Source organism: Ascaphus truei, chromosome 15 (genome assembly GCF_040206685.1).
Source record: "Ascaphus truei isolate aAscTru1 chromosome 15, aAscTru1.hap1, whole genome shotgun sequence".
NCBI classification, from domain to species: domain Eukaryota; kingdom Metazoa; phylum Chordata; class Amphibia; order Anura; family Ascaphidae; genus Ascaphus; species Ascaphus truei.
Genome location: NC_134497.1, coordinates 21,305,709 through 21,324,750, shown reverse-complemented (window position 1 = coordinate 21,324,750; position 19,042 = coordinate 21,305,709). Strand labels below are relative to the sequence as shown.

Here is a 19,042-nt window from a genome sequence, read left to right as displayed (position 1 = left end):
AGAATAACAGGAAAGTAGAAGAATTGGAAATAGAAAATATTAAATTAAAGAGATGTCATGGTCGTGAGATAGACACGCGCAAGAAGCAAATAAATCATCTGCATGTTGAATTAACCCGGTTGGAGGTTGAGATTGCTAAAATAGCAGGGGTTCCAGTCAAACAGAAACGTTCCCTTTTAAAAACTGTTGAAATGCTAACCCACAGTGCTGAACAGGGTGCTGAGCAAAGTGCCAAGCAGGGTGCAGAGTGGGGCGCAGAGCAAAATGCTGAGCAGGGTGCAGAGCAAAGTGTCGAGCAGGGTGCAGAGTGGGGCGCAGAGCAAAATGCTGAGCAGGGTGCAGAGCAAAGTGCAGAACAAGGCACAGATTCAGATTGTGGAAATGGAAACCAAAACCCCATTAAATGTTCTCAAGAAAAGATAAGTTTGGTGACGCCTAAAAGAAGTGGGAGAGAAACTAGATCCCAGAACAAGTCTGCAAAGTCTAAAGATAAAACAGAGAACTTATCCCAGGAAAATTCTGACTCAGATCCTGACAGTTTAATTCCACCAACTGCCAAGAAAACCCCAAAGGGTAAAGCTGCAAAAAAAAAAGAAAGCAAAGGACCGGAGGCTAAAGGTTTCCACAGGAGAAGGTAACAGCCCTGTAATAGGGTCCAAAGACTTCAGGGAAGGGGACTCACCTCAGGGTGTATCAGACTGTGAGCAAGGATCTGTTCCAGAGCTTCCAGCATCCCAGGGGTTAATAGCAGAAGCAGCAGAAGATCTGATTAAAAGACCATTGCATGCAAAGAAAGCAGCAGACACCTGTGATGTTGGGTTATCTCAGACTCCCACGCTGGGAGAAGTTAAAGAAATTACAAATAATTCTGGAGAGCAGCAAAGCAAGAACCTAAAAACTCTGAGAGGAGGTCAGCTGGAAATGGAGTTTGTGCCTGAGAGCAGTGAGCCAGAGAACCCATGCTCACCTGGACTTACAGAACCACCCTCCTGCTTATTAGCTGGTCCTGTGATTCAGAACTCTGAGAGGGGAGAACAGCAGGTGGTAATTAGCAGCAATGGAGACAGCATTAACCCTGTAGTGCCTGGGAGTGAAATTAAGGTTGTAGAGACTGAAAGTACTGCTCCTATCCAAACAGTTTCTGATAATAGAGTGGCCCAATCAGAAGATGGGGTAAAGCAAAGTAATGGCATTAAGGTAACCCCAGTTCATACAGCACCTCCCTCGGCCTGGAGTGGGAGATCCTTTGTGAGCGCTGTGACCAGAAATGCACAACCTTTAAAAAGGAGGAATGTGGTAAAGTTGAGGTATAAAGGCAGTGAGGAGATGAAGTCTGACAGGATTTTTGTAGGAAGACATCTATTGAAAGAATCCTTGGGCTTCCGAGCAGATGACATTTATGCACTTATCCATGTTCCAGGTTCATGCGAATACGATGTGAGCTTTAAGAGGCCTCAGGCTCTGGACTATTTCTGGACAAAATATGAGAGTCTTAAAAATTCTGAATTATGGAAGTCCTTTGCAGCTATTCCTGTGTCCAAACGGAAACAAAGTCGGTAACAATTCTCTTCAGACACGAATCAGTCCCAATATCAGATACTCTGATATGGCTTGGCAGACAATGCGAAGTACTGGCTCCACCTACAAGAATTATGGATGAAGAAGATATTTGGATTGGAGGTTGGAAAGTGCAAGTCAGACTTTGGCGAAAGGGCAATGTTACAAAATTCAAGTTATTGAGCGGTAGTCGAGGAGGGAAGGTCCCTACAAGTTATTGAGCGGTGGTAGAGGAAGGAAGGTCCCTACAAGTTGTTGAATGGTGGTAGAAGAGGGATGGCCCCTACAAGTTGTTGAGTGGTGGTAGAGGAGGGAAGGGACCTACAAGTTGTTGAGTGGTGGTAGAGGCGGGAAGGTCCCTACAAGTTGTTGAATGGTGATAGAAGAGGGATGGCCCCTACAAGTTGTTGAGTGGTGGTAGAGGAAGGAAGGTTCCTACAAGTTGTTGAGTGGTGGTAGAGGCGGGAAGGTCCCTACAAGTTGTTGAATGGTGATAGAAGAGGTATGGCCCCTACAAGTTGTTGAGTGGTGGTAGAGGAGGAAGGGGCCCTACAAGTTGTGAGCGATGGTAGAGGAGGAAAGGCCCCTAGAAGTTGTTGAGTGGTGGTAGAGGAGGGAATTGCCCTACAAGTTGTGAGCGGTGGTAGAGGAGGGAAGGTTTAGAAGTTGTTGATTGGTAGTAGAGGAGGGAAGGTCCCTACAAGTTGTTAGTGGTGGTAGAAGAGGGATGGCCCCTATAAGTTGTTGAGTGGTGGTAGAGGAAGAAAGGTCCCTACAAGTTGTAGAGGAGTGAACGTTCCTACCAGATGTTGCGTGGGGAGGAGGGGAAGAGAGGCCTCAACACAAGTTGTTGAGCGGTCATAGAGGGGAAGGGGTTCCTAAATGTTGTTGAGTAGGGGGGAGGAGGAGCAGTCACTACAAGTTGCTGAGTGGGGGAGGGAGTACTGTGTACATGTCACCAGAGAGGTAGAGGCCCACCCAGGAGGACGACAGCGGACATGGGGTCCGACATCCAGGTTCGGCCCACCAAGCCCCACTTCCCGTGCTCTCTCCCTCTCAGCGACCCTGTCCCAAAGCATTGCAGCTAGTCCTGTCTGCAGGGTTCATTCATTTTGAAAGTTGGAAAGACAGATTGATAAATAGAAATATAGATAGATATAGACAGAAATAGAAATAAATAATAATAACTTTATTTGTATGTAGCGCTTTCTCCCAATGGGACACTAACCGCGTCACAATTACATTGTAGCGCGCGGTACTCAGCACTGCACATAGGATTGTTACAGACACAGTCTCTGGGTCAAGGAGCTGACACCAGAATTTGAACAAGGCTCCCCTGATTCAAGCTCAGGGAGTCAGATATACAGACAGACAGACAGACACACAGACGGATAGATACTGAGATAGATTGATAGACACAGGTGGATAGATAGACAGACACAGATGGAAAGATACCAAGACAGATAGACAGATAGACAGTGTGAAGGTAACCAGACTATCAAATAAAGGTTTAAGCCCGTTTGGTTACCCCTGATCCATGTGTTGGGGGTTCAAGAATGTCAGCTCTTGAGCCCAGTAACTGTTTATGCATACTATGTAATTATGCGACAATAAAGAGTTTATGTGTTTTTGCCTTTCCAGGAGTGCCAGCAAGCAGGGATTGCTGGGGTACGAGTTTCAAGGGGGGTTTTGTGGAGAAAGTGTTGTCAGAATGTGTCTAGGTAGCGGGGTCCAGAGTTGCTGGATACCCAAAAATGTACCCAGGAATCAGGTCTGCAATATCTCCCCTTGAAAACGCTTGCGCAACTCAATTCTAGGGTTCTCTGCTTCAGCATAGCCCAGAAAGGTAAATGGGGCATAGGAATGTGAGGTGTCACTGAAACAGTCAAGGGGTCCCTTAGTTCAGGGGGGCGCAAACTTTTTTCCCTGCGCCCCCCTGCCGGCTGTCCCCTCACTCCCGCGCCCCCCCCAACCCCAACTTACCCTCGCACCGGCGTAATGACGTCACGTTGCCATAGCAACGTGACGTCACATGACCTCGCAGCGTCATTTTGACGCCGCGTTGCCATGGCGACGCCGGGAGGAAGCCGCCGGAGCCACGGGTAAGTATGGTTTACAGAGGCCCTGCAGCTCCCCCGGCACTTAATTTAAGTGCCTTCGGGAAGCGCGCGGGGCCTCTGTAAACCCCGCGCCCCCCGTCGGCAGTCTCGCGCCCCCCCTGGGGGTCGCGCCCCACAGATTGCGCACCGCTGCCTTAGTTAATGGGGATACCCAGTAAATGCCCAGGTCACCCAGAACCGGTATAGGGGTTCTGAGGTGCTCCAACCAAACATATAAGGTTGTGAGGGGATTTCTTAGAATCCATACTAAGTCTATGCAATAGTGTGTGGGGAATATGGCGGTGATAAATAAAGTGCAGTTTTTTATTCTATTTCTCATAACAGAAAGACTTAGGTTTTTAAAGTGTGTATTTTATTAACAAAGTGTGTTAAGTACATATATGCTTTGTGCACAGTAAATGAGCTGGGACTTTCAGAACCAATGTTGTGAGAGGCTACTGGGGCTACCAACTTGGTGCCAGTAAGTCTGACAGGACACCGGAGATGAAAGCCACAGAGGATTGTCAGAGGGGTCGAGCCATTTGGTAGCAATGAGTGGCAGAGGAAAAGGCCCCAACAGCCATTTTGGTTCTCTCAGACTCTGCGGAGCCTTCCCGGCAGATAGCCATGCCCCTTTCCCTGACATCAGCCAGATGAGCCCTGCTCCGATTGGCTGGTTAGGAAACTCCCACCCCCGGATTGGCTGCAGGGTTTTGTGAATGAAACACAGAAGTATTATAAACCCCGAGCCAATCAGATTTGTAGATTCTAAGCACCAGGTCCAGCAAGTGAATTCCAGTCCCCTGGAGAGCGGGGAGCAGGGGCGTCTGGAACTGCAGGCTGGTTCCAGTTCCAGGACATTTCAGGCTAGGTCCCCGTCAGGGTAAGCTTTGGGATTTAGAAGCCCCTGCAACTGGGAAAGTATAGTTTTCACCCCCATAGTGTGCCTTTCCTTATGTAGTTTGTGTAACATTGTGTGTCTGCCTTTTCCTGTGAATAAATATACAATTTATTTTATTTACCTGTTTTGCTCAATGTATTATCCTGGTAGAAAGGTGTACATGCCCGGTCTCCCGCGACCGACAGATAGGCAGATACACACAGATGGATAGATAACGAGATGCCACGTCACTTGAGGACGGCCAGCAGGCCGAAACGTTGTGTGTTTCTATAAAAACAATAAATTCCTAATGATTAAAAATACGCAGTGCCCTTGTCCATCTATAGCATTGGACACATTGGTTGATTCGCAGGTCTTCCCGGGGACTGGGAATTGTATCAGAAATTATTACTATTTGGGGGTTTTTTGGGTCCTGATTTTTTAGATAACGAGACAGACAGATAGTTCCTCTAGATCAATTTTTTTAATAATACTGAGAATGCTGCTGTTTTTGAAAGGAATGCCTCTTTTTTAGCCTTTTGCTCTGCAACGTGGCACTGAACGGGTTAAACATGGTAAAATTCCTGTCTCTCTGGTGACATTTGGGTTTCGTTCTTGTGGTCTGTGATGTCACCAGCAGAACACCTCGGTGGAAACAGTCGGTGGGACCTCACATCCCCCCTTTCAACTTCAAGAGAAGTGTAAAGGGCTCTGCGTTCCCACAGTCTGGGTGTAAGGTGCAGAGAGCTTCCTATGGCTGTTACATAGTCACTCACACCTAGGCACACAGAGAGCTTACCCCACGCCTAGGCACACAGACAGCTTACCCCACGCCTAGGCACACCGAGAGCTTACTCCACACCTAGGCACACAGAGCTTATCCCACACCTAGGCACACAGAGATCTTACCCCACACCTAGAGATCTTACCCCACACCTAGGCACACAGAGAGCTTACCCCACACCTAGGCACACAGAGAGCTTACCCCACGCCTAGGCACACAGAGATCTTACCCCACACCTAGGCACACAGAGATCTTATCCCACACCTAGGCACACAGAGATCTTACCCCACGCCTAGGCACACCGAGAGCTTACTCCACACCTAGGCACACAGAGAGCTTATCCCACACCTAGGCACACAGAGATCTTACCCCACGCCTAGGCACACCGAGAGCTTACCCCACGCCTAGGCACACAGAGAGCTTACCCCACGCCTAGGCACACAGAGAGCTTACCCCACGCCTAGGCACACAGAGAGCTTACCCCACGCCTAGGCACACAGAGAGCGTACCCCATGCCTAGGCACACAGAGAGCGTACCCCACGCCTAGGCACACAGAGAGCGTACCCCACGCCTAGGCACACAGAGAGCTTACCCCACGCCTAGGCACACAGAGAGCGTACCCCATGCCTAGGCACACAGAAAGCTTACCCCACACCTAGGCACACAGAGAGCTTACACCACACCTAGGCACACAGAGAGCTTACCCCACGCCTAGGCACACAGAGAGCTTATCCCAAACCTAGGCACACAGAGAGCTTATCCCTCACCTAGGCACACAGAGATCTTACCCCACGCCTAGGCACACAGAGAGCTTACCCCACGTCTAGGCACACAGAGAGCTTACACCACACCTAGGCACACAGAGAGCTTACTCCACACCTAGGCACACAGAGCTTATCCCACACCTAGGCACACAGAGATCTTACCCCACACCTAGAGATCTTACCCCACACCTAGGCACACAGAGAGCTTATCCCACACCTAGGCACACAGACAGTTTACCCCACACCTAGGCACACAGAAAGCTTACCCCATGCCTAGGCACACAGAAATCTTACCCCACAGCTAGGCACACAGAGAGCTTACCCCACACCTAGGTACACAGAGAGCTTACTCCACGCCTAGGCACACAAAGAGCTTAACCCACGCCTAGGCACGCAGAAAGCATACCCCTCACCTAGGCACACAGAGAGTTTACCCCACACCTAGGCACAGAGAGCTTACCCCACACCTAGGCACAGAGAGCTTACCCCACACCTAGGCACACAGAGATCTTACCCCACACCTAGGCACACAGATCTTACCCCACACCTAGGCACACAGAGAGCTTACCCCACACCTAGGCACACAGAGATCTTACCCCACACCTAGGCACACAGATCTTACCCCACACCTAGGCACACAGAGATCTTACCCCACACCTAGGCACACAGAGATCTTACCCCAAACCTAGGCACACAGAGATCTTACCCCACACCTAGGCACACAGAGATCTTACCCCACATCCAGGCACACAGACAGCTTACCCCACACCTAGGCACACAGAGAGCTTACCCCACACCTAGGCAATATATATTTTAAAACCAGAGACAGAACATAAAACACAGACAAAGCTCAGTTTTTAGCACATCCAGTGAGACTCATACACGGTACAGTGCCTAAATATATACGTATAAATATCTAATAAGTAAAATGGTCTTTTAGTTTGACATTTTTGGCCAAAATTGTTGTAAGCCCCTGAGCCAACGCCAAGGCAGACCACATATCAGGGGTCCCTAACGCTAATATAAATTCTTAATAACCTGTGTAATAACAGGAAGAATGATTTATAGTAAATCTGTCAATATTAGTTGCAAAGTTCTGAGTCTGACTGAAGCTTTTATTAACCTGTACATTACCAGGAAAAGCACTCTGTATTAGAGATGTCACAGCCAAACTGCAAGCAGGCAAGTTCCCCTGAGTGGAAGATGCTATGGAGTGAGCCCATAACCATTTAAATGTGGGAGGGGGTGAGCTTAAATTAGGAAGGAGGTTGCCACCCTCCAATCAGCCATGACTAGCTGGACAAGAATTGTAAAACATACTGGACACCTAACAAGCTTCTATTGAACCCCCAAAATGACCACAACATATATATAAGCATATGAGTGTCACAGAGGAGTGCTACTGAGCATGGCAATATATAGCTTACCCCACACCTAGGCACACAGAGATCTTACCCCACACCTAGGCACACAGAGATCTTACCCCACACCTAGGCACACAGAGATCTTACCCCACACCTAGGCACACAGAGATCTTACCCCAAACCTAGGCACACAGAGATCTTACCCCACACCTAGGCACACAGAGATCTTACCCCACACCCAGGCACACAGAGAGCTTACCCCACACCTAGGCACACAGAGAGCTTACCCCACACCTAGGCACACAGAGAGTTTACCCCAGGTTAAGTGCCACCGTCCTATTCAACTCGGCGGTCCATGTATTTAGGTGAAGAAAGTGTGGTATTGCTCTGCTCCATGTTATTGCTCTCTCTGCAGCTTGCAATATGAGAGGTTTGTTAAACGCATCGTGCAGAAAAAAGAGAGCGGTAAAGATACTCTGTATAACCGCTCCCAATAACTCCTCCTATTACCCCATATAACCGCTCCCTATAACTCCTCCTATTACCCCATATAACTGCTCCCTATATCTCCACCTATTACCCCATATAACCGCTCCCTATAAAACTCATCCTATTACCCCATATACCCCCTCCCTATAACTCCTCCAGGATGGGCTGCAGGTGAGCTCCTGCTGGGGAGCCAGGATGGCCTTAGACCCAGGGGTTGGTGGCTGTGAGTTGGAGATGGAAGTAGGAGAGGCCGCAGGCTGCAGCAGTGGTGTAGGCCTTGGTGAGGCTGAATGCGAGTTACAGGAGAGTTTGGAGAGAAAGGAAGGGGCAGAACAGAATCTGCTTAAAAAAGAAGAGAAACAAGCTTTATTGAAGAAGTATAACAGGAAGGTAGAAGAATTGGAAATAGAAAATATTAAATTAAAGAGATGTCGTGGTCGTGAGGTAGACAAGCGCAAGAAGCAAATAAAGCATTTGCATGTTGAATTAACCCGGTTGGAGGTTGAGATTGCTAAAATAACAGGGGTTCCAGTCAAACAGAAACGATCCCTTTTAAAAACTATTGAAATGCTAACCCACAGTGCTGAACAGGGTGCAGAGCAAAGTGCCAAGCAGGGTGCAGAGCAAAGTGCCAAGCAGGGTGCAGAGCGGGGCGCAGAGCAAAATGCTGAGCAGGGTGCAGAGCAAAGTGCAGAACAAGGTGCAGGTTCATATTGTGGAAACGGAAGCCAAAACCCCATTAAATGTTCTCAAGAAAAGATAAGTTTGGTGACGCCTAAAAGAAGTGGGAGAGAAACTAGATCCCAGAGCAAGTCTGCAAAGTCTAAAGATAAAACAGAGAACTTATCCCAGGAAAATTCTGATTCAGATCCTGACAGTTTAATTCCACCAACTGCCAAGAAAACCCCAAAGGGAAAAGCTGCAAAAAAAAAAGAAAGCAAAGGACCGGAGGCTAAAGGTTTCCACAGGAGAAGGTAACAGCCCTGTAATAGGGTCCAAAGACTTCAGGGAAGGGGACTCACCTCAGGGTGTATCAGACTGTGAGCAAGGATCTGTTCCAGAGCTTCCAGCATCCCAGGGGTTAATAGCAGAAGCAGCAGAAGATCTGATTAAAAGACCATTGCATGCAAAGAAAGCAGCAGACACCTGTGATGTTGGGTTATCTCAGACTCCCACACTGGGAGAAGTTAAAGAAATTACAAATAATTCTGCAAAGCACAGCAGCAAAGTAAGAACCTAGAAACTCTGAGAGGAGGTCAGCTGGAAATGGAGTTTGTGCCTGAGAGCAGTGAGCCAGAGAGCCCATGCTCACCTGGACTTACAGAACCACCCTCCTGCTTATTAGCAGGTCCTGTGATTCAGAACTCTGAGAGGGGAGAACAGCAGGTGGTAATTAGCAGCAATGGAGACAGCATTAACCCTGTAGTGCCTGGGAGTGAAATTAAGGTTGTAGAGACTGAAAGTACTGCTCCTATCCAAACAGTTTCTGATAATAGAGTGGCCCAATCAGAAGATGGGGTAAAGCAAAGTAATGGCATTAAGGTAACCCCAGTTCATACAGCACCTCCCTCGGCCTGGAGTGGGAGATCCTTTGTGAGCGCTGTGACCAGAAATGCACAACCTTTAAAAAGGAGGAACGTGGTAAAGTTGAGGTATAAAGGCAGTGAGGAGATGAAGCCTGACAGGATTTTTGTAGGAAGACATCTATTGAAAGAATCCTTGGGCTTCAGAGCAGATGACATTTATGCACTTATCCATGTTCCAGGTTCATGCGAATATGATGTGAGCTTTAAGAGGCCTCAGGCTCTGGACTATTTCTGGACAAAATATGAGAGTCTTAAAAATTCTGAATTATGGAAGTCCTTTGCAGCTATTCCTGTGTCCAAACAGAAACAAAGTCGGTAACAATTCTCTTCAGGCACGAATCAGTCCCAATATCAGATATTCTGATATGGCTTGGCAGACAATGCGAAGTACTGGCTCCACCTACAAGAATTATGGATGAAGAAGATATTTGGATTGGAGGTTGGAAAGTTCAAGTCAGACCTTGGGCGACAGGTCAATGTTACAAAGCATCTTCCCAACTCCTTTTTCATAGGAAGAGAAAAGGGAAATTGTTTTTACTATGGTCAGCCAACCTTGTGCCAGTCCTTGGGCCACGAGAGGGCAAGTTGTACAAACATCAGATGTAATTTATGCGATAAATTTGGACATTCCTACACGAATTGCGCAGAAGCCTGGCATAATATTTCAAAAGTATGGGAGCATGAAGTGGACTTCGAAGACAATGAAGCACTTTATGACCGGGCCCTGAAAGTTGCAGACAGAATATGTCCGGATCCGCCTGCTGACTGGGTTGGTCTGGTTCAGCCTAGGGATGGCGCTTGCCTTGATCCTCCTGGGGACAGGGCTTGTCCTGGACCGCCTGTTGATGGAGTTTGCCCAGATACACTTACAGAAGAAACAAGTATTGAGAGTGTAAACAAGGCCCAGGAAATGTCAGAAGACCCCTTAGAAGGAACCTCCCTAAATCTACTCCCAGCAGGGGAACAATCGGGGGAAATAGATGATCCTACTATGATGGAAATCCAAGTGAGGGAAAATAATAAAGAAAAAGAAAGTGAGTAGATTTGGGCACAGGGAAAAAAGAAAAGGAAGAAGAGCATGGTAAAAAAAACTTGGAGGGACTCTTCGACGTCCTGCAGGTCCCGCTGGTAAAGTTCCTGAGGTAACTATAAAGAACCGTTTTTCTGCTCTCAGGAAGGATTGGGGGTCAAGAGCTGAGGACTCCGACGATGTAGAGGAACTTTCCTTTTCAGAAGTTTTCAGAGAGACAGACTCGGACATGATCCCACCGTCAGTGACCATTAAGAGGTTTGGGTCATTGGGGGATAATGTGGGGAAAAAGAAAAAGTAATATGTTTTTTTTTGGGGGAGGGCTTAAAACGTTTGTTTATTAATTAATCCTTTAAAGGCAGCAGCTATTAATGTTATAGTTAAGGCTTTTATTTAGTTTCATTTAAAATGTGTATAAAGGGAATGTGAAGTTGCTGTTGAGCAGAGAGGTGGAACAAATGCTGAGTTTATACTTAGTATAAGTTTGTACATAATGTGCAGTCTTTGTTTGAAATGTTTTTCTATGAAATGTAATGTTGGAATTTTTTTTTCAATAAAAAAGAGTTCCTCCTATTACCCCATATAACCGCTCTCTATAACTCCTCCTATTACCCCATATAACCGCTCCCTATAACTCCTCCTATTACCCCATATAACTCCTCCTATTACCCCATATAACCCCTCCCTATAACTCCTCCTATTACCCCATATAACCCCTCCCTAAAACTCCTCCTATTACCCCATATAACCCCTCCCTATAACTCCTCCCATTACCCCATATAACCGCACCCTGAGAAGGCTCATGAAGTCCTGTGAGTTAGGGTTACCAGGTTTCCGATATTTGGTTACTCTGTCCAGTAAAAAAATACTGGACATGTAAGTGTGCGGGGGGGACGGGACATGTATGTGTGCGGGGGGGAGAAAGGGGGACATGTATGTGTGCGGGGGGGGAGGGGGGAACATGTATGTGTGCGGGGGGAGAGGGGGGACATGTATGTGTGCGGGGGGAAAGGGGGGGGACATGTATGTGTGCGGGGGGAGAGATGTATGTGTGCGGGGGGGAGAAGGCAGGACATGTATGTGCTCAGGGGGAGTAGGGGAGACATGTATGTGTGTGGGGGGGGCGAGGGGGAGACATGTATGTGTGCGGGGGGAGAGGGGGGGACATGTATGTGTGCGGGGGGAGAGGGGGGGACAAGTATGTGTGCGGGGGGAAAGAGGGGGACATGTATGAGTGCGGGGGGAGAGGGGGGGACATGTATGTGTGCGGGGATAGGAAGGCAGGACATGTATGTCTGCGGGGGGACATGTATGTGTGCGGGGGGGAGAGGGGACATGTACGTGTGCGAGGGGGAGAGGGCGGGACACGTATGTGTGCAGGGGGGAGAGAGGGGACATGTATGTGTGCGGGGGGAGAGGGAGGACATGTATGTGTGCGGGGGGGAGAAGGCAGGACATGTATGTGTGCAGGGGGACATGTATGTGTGCGGGGGGGACAGGGGGGAACATGTATGTGTGCGGGGGGGAGAGAGGGGACATGTACGTGTGCGACGGGGAGAGGGCGGGACACGTATGTGTGCAGGGGGGAGAGGGGGGACATGTATGTGTGCGAGGGGGAGAGGGGGGGATTACCTCTCTGTACATGTATGTATGTGTGCAGGGGGGAGAGGGAGGGATTACCTCTTTGTACATGTATGTGTGCAGGGGGGGAGAGGGGGGATTACCTCTCTGTACATGTATGTATGTGTGCTGGGGGGCAGAGGGGGGATTACCTCTCTGTACATGTATGTATGTGTGCAGGGGGGGAGAGGGGGATTACCTCTCTGTACATGTATGTGTGCAGGGGGGAGAGGGGAGGATTACCTCTCTGTACATGTATGTGTGCAGGGGGGAGGGGGGATTACCTCTCTGTACATGTATGTGTGCAGGGGGGGATTACCTCTCTGTACATGTATGTGTGCAGGGGGGAGAGGGGGGATTACCTCTCTGTACATGTATGTGTGCAGGGGGGAGAGGGGGGATTACCTCTCTGTACATGTATGTGTGCAGGGGGGAGAGGGGGGATTACCTCTCTGTACATGTATGTATGTGTGCAGGGGAAGAGGGGGGATTACTTCTCTGTACATGTATGTATGTGTGCGGTGGGAGAGGGGGGGGACATGTATGTGCGGGGGGAGAGGGGATTACCGCTCTGTACATGTATGTATGTGTGCAGGGGGGAGGGGGGATTACCTCTCTGTACATGTATGTGTGCAGGGGGAGAAGGGGGATTACCTCTCTGTACATGTATGTGTGCAGGGGGGAGAGGGGGGATTACCTCTCTGTACATGTATGTGTGCAGGGGGGAGAGGGGGGATTACCTCTCTGTACATGTATGTATGTGTGTGGTGGGAGAGGGGGGGACATGTATGTGTGCGGGGGGGAGAGGGGATTACCTCTCTGTACATGTATGTATGTGTGCAGGGGGGGAGGGGGGATTACCTCTCTGTACATGTATGTATGTGTGCAGGGGGGGAGAGGGGGGATTACCTCTCTGTACATGTATGTGTGCAGGGGGGGAGAGGGGGGATTACCTCTCTGTACATGTATGTATGTGTGCAGGGGGGGAGAGGGGGGATTACCTCTCTGTACATGTATGTGTGCAGGGAGGGAGAGGGGGGATTACCTCTCTGTTCATGTATGTATGTGTGCAAGGGGGGGAGAGGGGGGATTACCTCTCTGTACATGTATGTATGTGTACAGGGGGGGAGAGGGGGATTACCTCTCAGCACATGTATGTGTGCAGGGGGGAGAGGGGGGGATTACCTCTCTGTACATGTATGTGTGCAGGAGGGGAGGGGGGATTACCTCTCTGTGCATGTATGTATGTGTGCGGGGGGAGAGGGGGGATTACCTCTCTGTACATGTATGTGTGCAGGGGGGAGAGGGGGGATTACCTCTCTGTACATGTATGTGAGCAGCGGGGAGAGGGGGTATTACCTCTCTGTACATGTATGTGTGCAGGGGGGGAGAGGGGGGGGGTTACCTCTCTGTACATGTATGTATGTGTGCAGGGGGAGAGAGGGGGGGTTACCTCTCTGTACATGTATGTATGTGTGCAGGTGGGGGATTACCTCTCTGTACATGTATGTATGTGTGCAGGGGGGAGAGGGGGGATTACCTCTTTGTACATGTATGTGTGCAGGGGGGGAGAGGGGGGATTACCTCTCTGTACATGTATGTATGTGTGCTGGGGGGGAGAGGGGGGATTACCTCTCTGTACATGTATGTATGTGTGCAGGGGGGGAGAGGGGGATTACCTCTCTGTACATGTATGTGTGCAAGGGGGAGAGGGGGGATTACCTCTCTGTACATGTATGTGTGCAGTAGGGAGGGGGGATTACCTCTCTGTACATGTATGTGTGCAGGGGGGATTACCTCTCTGTACATGTATGTGTGCAGGGGGGAGAGGGGGGATTACCTCTCTGTACATGTATGTGTGCAGGGGGAGAGGGGGGATTACCTCTCTGTACATGTATGTGTGCAGGGGGGAGAGGGGGGTTACCTGTCTGTACATGTATATATGTGTGCAGGGGGGAGAGGGGGGATTACCTCTCTGTACATGTATGTATGTGTGCGGTGGGAGAGGGGGGGGACATGTATGTGTGCGGGGGGGGGCGAGTGGGGATTACCTCTCTGTGCATGTATGTATGTGTGCAGGGGGGGAGGGGGGATTATCTCTCTGTACATGTATGTATGTGTGCAGGGGGGGGGGAGAGAGGGGATTACATCTCTGTACATGTATGTATGTGTGCAGGGGAGGAGAGGGGGATTACCTCTCTGTACATGTATGTATGTGTGCAGGGGGGAGAGGGGGATTACCTCTCTGTACATGTATGTGTGCAGGGAGGGAGAGGGGGGATTACCTTGTACATGTATGTATGTGTGCAAGGGGGGGAGAGGGGGGATTACCTCTCTGTACATGTATGTATGTGTGCAGGGGGGAGAGGGGGATTACCTCTCCGTACATGTATGTGTGCAGGGGGGAGAGGGGGGATTACCTCTCTGTACATGTATGTGTGCAGGAGGGGAGGGGGGATTACCTCTCTGTACATGTATGTATGTGTGCAGGGGGGAGAGGGGGGATTACCTCTCTGTACATGTATGTGTGCAGGGGGGAGAGGGGGATTACCTCTCTGTACATGTATGTGTGCAGCGGGGAGAGGGGGTATTACCTCTCTGTACATGTATGTGTGCAGGGGGGGAGAGGGTGGGTTACCTCTCTGTACATGTATGTATGTGTGCAGGGGGGGGATTACCTCTCTGTACATGCATGTATGTGTGCAGGGGGGATTACCTCTCTGTACATGTATGTATGTGTGCAGGGGGGGGGATTACCTGTCTGTACATGTATGTATGTGTGCAGGGGGGGAGAGGGGGATTACCTCTCTGTACATGTATGTATGTGTGCAGGGGGGGAGAGGGGAGATTACCTCTCTGTACATGTATGTGTGCAGGGGGAGGGGGGGATTACCTCTCTGTACATGTATGTATGTGTGCAGGGGGAGGGGGGGATTACCTCTCTGTACATGTATGTATGTGTGCAGGGGGGGAGAGAGGGGGATTACCTCTCTGTACATGTATGTATGTGTGCAGGGGGGGATTACCTGTCTGTACATGTATGTATGTGTGCAGGGGGGGAGAGGGGGGATTACCTCTCTGTACATGTATGTATGTGTGCAGGGGGGGAGAGGGGAGATTACCTCTCTGTACATGTATGTGTGCAGGGGGAGGGGGGGATTACCTCTCTGTACATGTATGTATGTGTGCAGGGGGAGGGGGGGATTACCTCTCTGTACATGTATGTATGTGTGCAGGGGGGGAGAGAGGGGGATTACCTCTCTGTACATGTATGTATGTGTGCAGGGGGAGGGGGGGTTACTCTCTGTACATGTATGTATGTGTGCAGGGGGGAGAGGGGGGATTACCTCTCTGTACATGTATGTATGTGTGCAGGGGGAGGGGGGGATTACCTCTCTGTACATGTATGTATGTGTGCAGGGGGAGGGGGGATTACCTCTCTGTACATGTATGTATGTGTGCAGGGGAGGGGGGATTACCTCTCTGTACATGTATGTATGTGTGCAGGGGGGAGAGAGGGGGATTACCTCTCTGTACATGTATGTATGTGTGCAGGGGAGGGGGGGTTACCTCTCTGTACATGTATGTATGTGTGCAGGGGGAGGGGGGTTACCTCTCTGTACATGTATGTATGTGTGCAGGGGGGGGGAGAGAGGGGGATTACCTCTCTGTACATGTATGTATGTGTGCAGGGGGGAGAGAGGGGGATTACCTCTCTGTACATGTATGTATGTGTGCAGGGGGGGAGAGAGGGGGATTACCTCTCTGTACATGTATGTATGTGTGCAGGGGGAGGGGGGGTTACCTCTCTGTACATGTATGTATGTGTGCAGGGGGGGAGAGAGGGGGATTACCTCTCTGTACATGTATGTATGTGTGCAGGGGGGGAGAGAGGGGATTACCTCTCTGTACATGTATGTATGTGTGCAGGGTTATGTCTCTGGATTTAGTAACCAATAGCTGGATCTCCCCTGAGCAGGGAGAGAGCAGGGCTGCTGCTAGGGGGCTGGGCAGCTTCCTCCATCCTGATTGGCTGCTGCTGTGGAATGCAGCCAATCAGGAGGAGGTGGCAGGAGCCTGGAGTTGGGTCCAAAGAGCAGAGGAAAAGCATGGAGCAGAGAGAGGTGAGGCTGTGACCTGTGTGTGCTGTGTGTGCTGTGTGTCCTGTGTGTCCTGTGTGTGCTGTGTGTGCTGTGTGTGCTGTGTGTGCTGTGTGTGCTGTGTCTCATGTGTGTCCTGTGTGTCCTGTGTGTCTCCTGTGTGTGCAGTGTGTCTCCTGTGTGACCTGTGTGTCCTGTGTGTGCTGTGTGTCCTGTGTGTCCTGTGTCTCATGTGTGTCCTGTGTGTCCTGTGTCTCCTGTGTGTCCTGTGTGTGCTGTGTGTCTCCTGTGTCTCCTGTGTCCTGTGTGTATTTCTTCTGTTTTTGTCTTGGTGTGTGTGTATTTGTACTGTTTTGTGTGTATGTGTGGGTGTGTTTTCTCTGGCTGGCCTGTGGGGGTGATAATAACGGGGGGGGGGGGGGGGGGGGGGGAGAGGGAGGAGAGGATAAAGGGAGAGGGGGGCGAGAGGATGAAGGGAGGGGGGTGAGAGAGGATGAAGGGAGGGGGGGCGAGAGGATGAAGGGAGGGGGGGGCGAGAGGATGAAGGGAGGGGGGGAGAGAGGATGAAGGGAGGGGGGTGAGAGAGGATGAAGGGAGGGGGGTGAGAGAGGATGAAGGGAGGGGGGGGCGAGAGGATGAAGGGAGGGCGGGGCGAGAGGATGAAGGGAGGGGGGTGAGAGAGGATGAAGGGAGGGGGGTGAGAGAGGATGAAGGGAGGGGGGGCGAGAGGATGAAGGGAGGGGGGTGAGAGAGGATGAAGGGAGGGGGGTGAGAGAGGATGAAGGGAGGGGGGTGAGAGAGGATGAAGGGAGGGGGGTGAGAGAGGATGAAGGGAGGGGGGTGAGAGAGGATGAAGGGAGGGGGGGTGAGAGGATGAAGGGAGGGGGTGAGAGAGGATGAAGGAGGGGGGGTGAGAGAGGATGAAGGGAGGGGGGCGAGAGGATGAAGGGAGGGGGGTGAGAGAGGATGAAGGGAGGGGGGGTGAGAGAGGATGAAGGGAGGGGGGCGAGAGGATGAAGGGAGGGGGGTGAGAGAGGATGAAGGGAGGGGGGGTGAGAGAGGATGAAGGGAGGGGGGGTGAGAGGATGAAGGGAGGGTGGAGAGGATGAAGGAGGGTGGGTGAGAGAGGATGAATGGAGGGGATGTGTGCAGGGGGGGAGAGGGGGGGATTACCTCTCTGTACATGTATGTATGTGTGCAGGGGGGGAGAGGGGGGATTACCTCTCTGTGCATGTATGTGTGCAGGGGGGGAGAGGGTGGATTACCTCTCTGTACATTTATGTATGTGTGCAGGGGGGGAGAGGGGGGATTACCTCTCTGTACATTCATGTATGTGTGCAGGGGGGAGAGGGGGGTTACCTCTCTGTACATGTATGTGTGTGTGCAGGGGGGGATTACCTCTCTGTACATGTATGTGGGGAGGGGGGGATTACCTCTGTACATGTATGTATGTGTGTGGGGGGGGGATTTCCTCTCTGTACATGTATGTATGTGTGCAGGGGGAGGATTGCCTCTCTGTACATGTATGTATGTGTGCAGGGGGGGGATTACCTCTCTGTACATGTATGTATGTGTGCAGGGTTGGGGGGATTACCTCTCTGTACATGTATGTGTGCAGGGGGAGGGGGGGTTACCTCTCTGTACATGTATGTATGTGTGCAGGGGGGGGGATTACCTCTCTGTACATGTATGTATGTGTGCAGGGGGGGATTACCTCTCTGTACATGTATGTGTGCAGGGGAGGGGGGGGGTTACCTCTCTGTACATGTATGTATGTGTGCAGGGGGGGGTTACCTCTCTGTACATGTATGTATGTGTGCAGGGGGGGCCTCTCTGTACATGTATGTATGTGTGCAGGGGGGGAGAGGGGAGATTACCTCTCTGTACATGTATGTGTGCAGGGGGTGGGGGGGATTACCTCTCTGTACATGTATGTGTGCAGGGGGAGGGGGGATTACCTGTCTGTACATGTATGTATGTGTGCAGGGGGGGAGAGGGGGGATTACCTCTCTGTACATGTATGTATGTGTGCAGGGGGGAGAGGGGAGATTACCTCTCTGTACATGTATGTGTGCAGGGGAGGGGGGATTACCTCTCTGTACATGTATGTATGTGTGCAGGGGGGGAGAGAGGGGATTACCTCTCTGTACATGTATGTATGTGTGCAGGGGGAGGGGGGGATTACCTCTCTGTACATGTATGTATGTGTGCAGGGGGGAGAGGGGGATTACCTCTCTGTACATGTATGTGTGCAGGGGGAGAGGGGATTACCTCTCTGTACATGTATGTATGTGTGCAGGGGGGAGAGGGGGATTACCTCTCTGTACATGTATGTGTGCAGGGGGAGGGGGGGATTACCTCTCTGTACATGTATGTATGTGTGCAGGGGGGAGAGAGGGGGATTACCTCTCTGTACATGTATGTATGTGTGCAGGGGGGGAGAGAGGGGATTACCTCTCTGTACATGTATGTATGTGTGCAGGGGGAGGGGGGATTACCTCTCTGTACATGTATGTGTGCAGGGGGAGAGGGGGATTACCTCTCTGTACATGTATGTATGTGTGCAGGGGGAGAGGGGGATTACCTCTCTGTACATGTATGTATGTGTGCAGGGGGGAGAGAGGGGATTACCTCTCTGTACATGTATGTATGTGTGCAGGATTATGTCTCTGGATTTAGTAACCAATAGCTGGATCTCCCCTGAGCAGGGAGAGAGCAGGGCTGCTGCTAGGGGGCTGGGCAGCTTCCTCCATCCTGATTGGCTGCTG

General features: G+C 50.7%; 1 long non-coding RNA gene across 1 annotated transcript in view; it reads right to left on the bottom strand.

The window, feature by feature from the left end:
• Window positions 1-19,042, bottom strand: part of LOC142466979 (uncharacterized) — a 65,632-nt gene that overhangs the window by 24,135 nt on the left and 22,455 nt on the right. The window contains exon 2 of the long non-coding RNA XR_012788290.1: window positions 4,679-4,824. This is a non-coding gene — a long non-coding RNA (uncharacterized LOC142466979). The remainder of the gene's footprint in view (window positions 1-4,678; window positions 4,825-19,042) is intronic.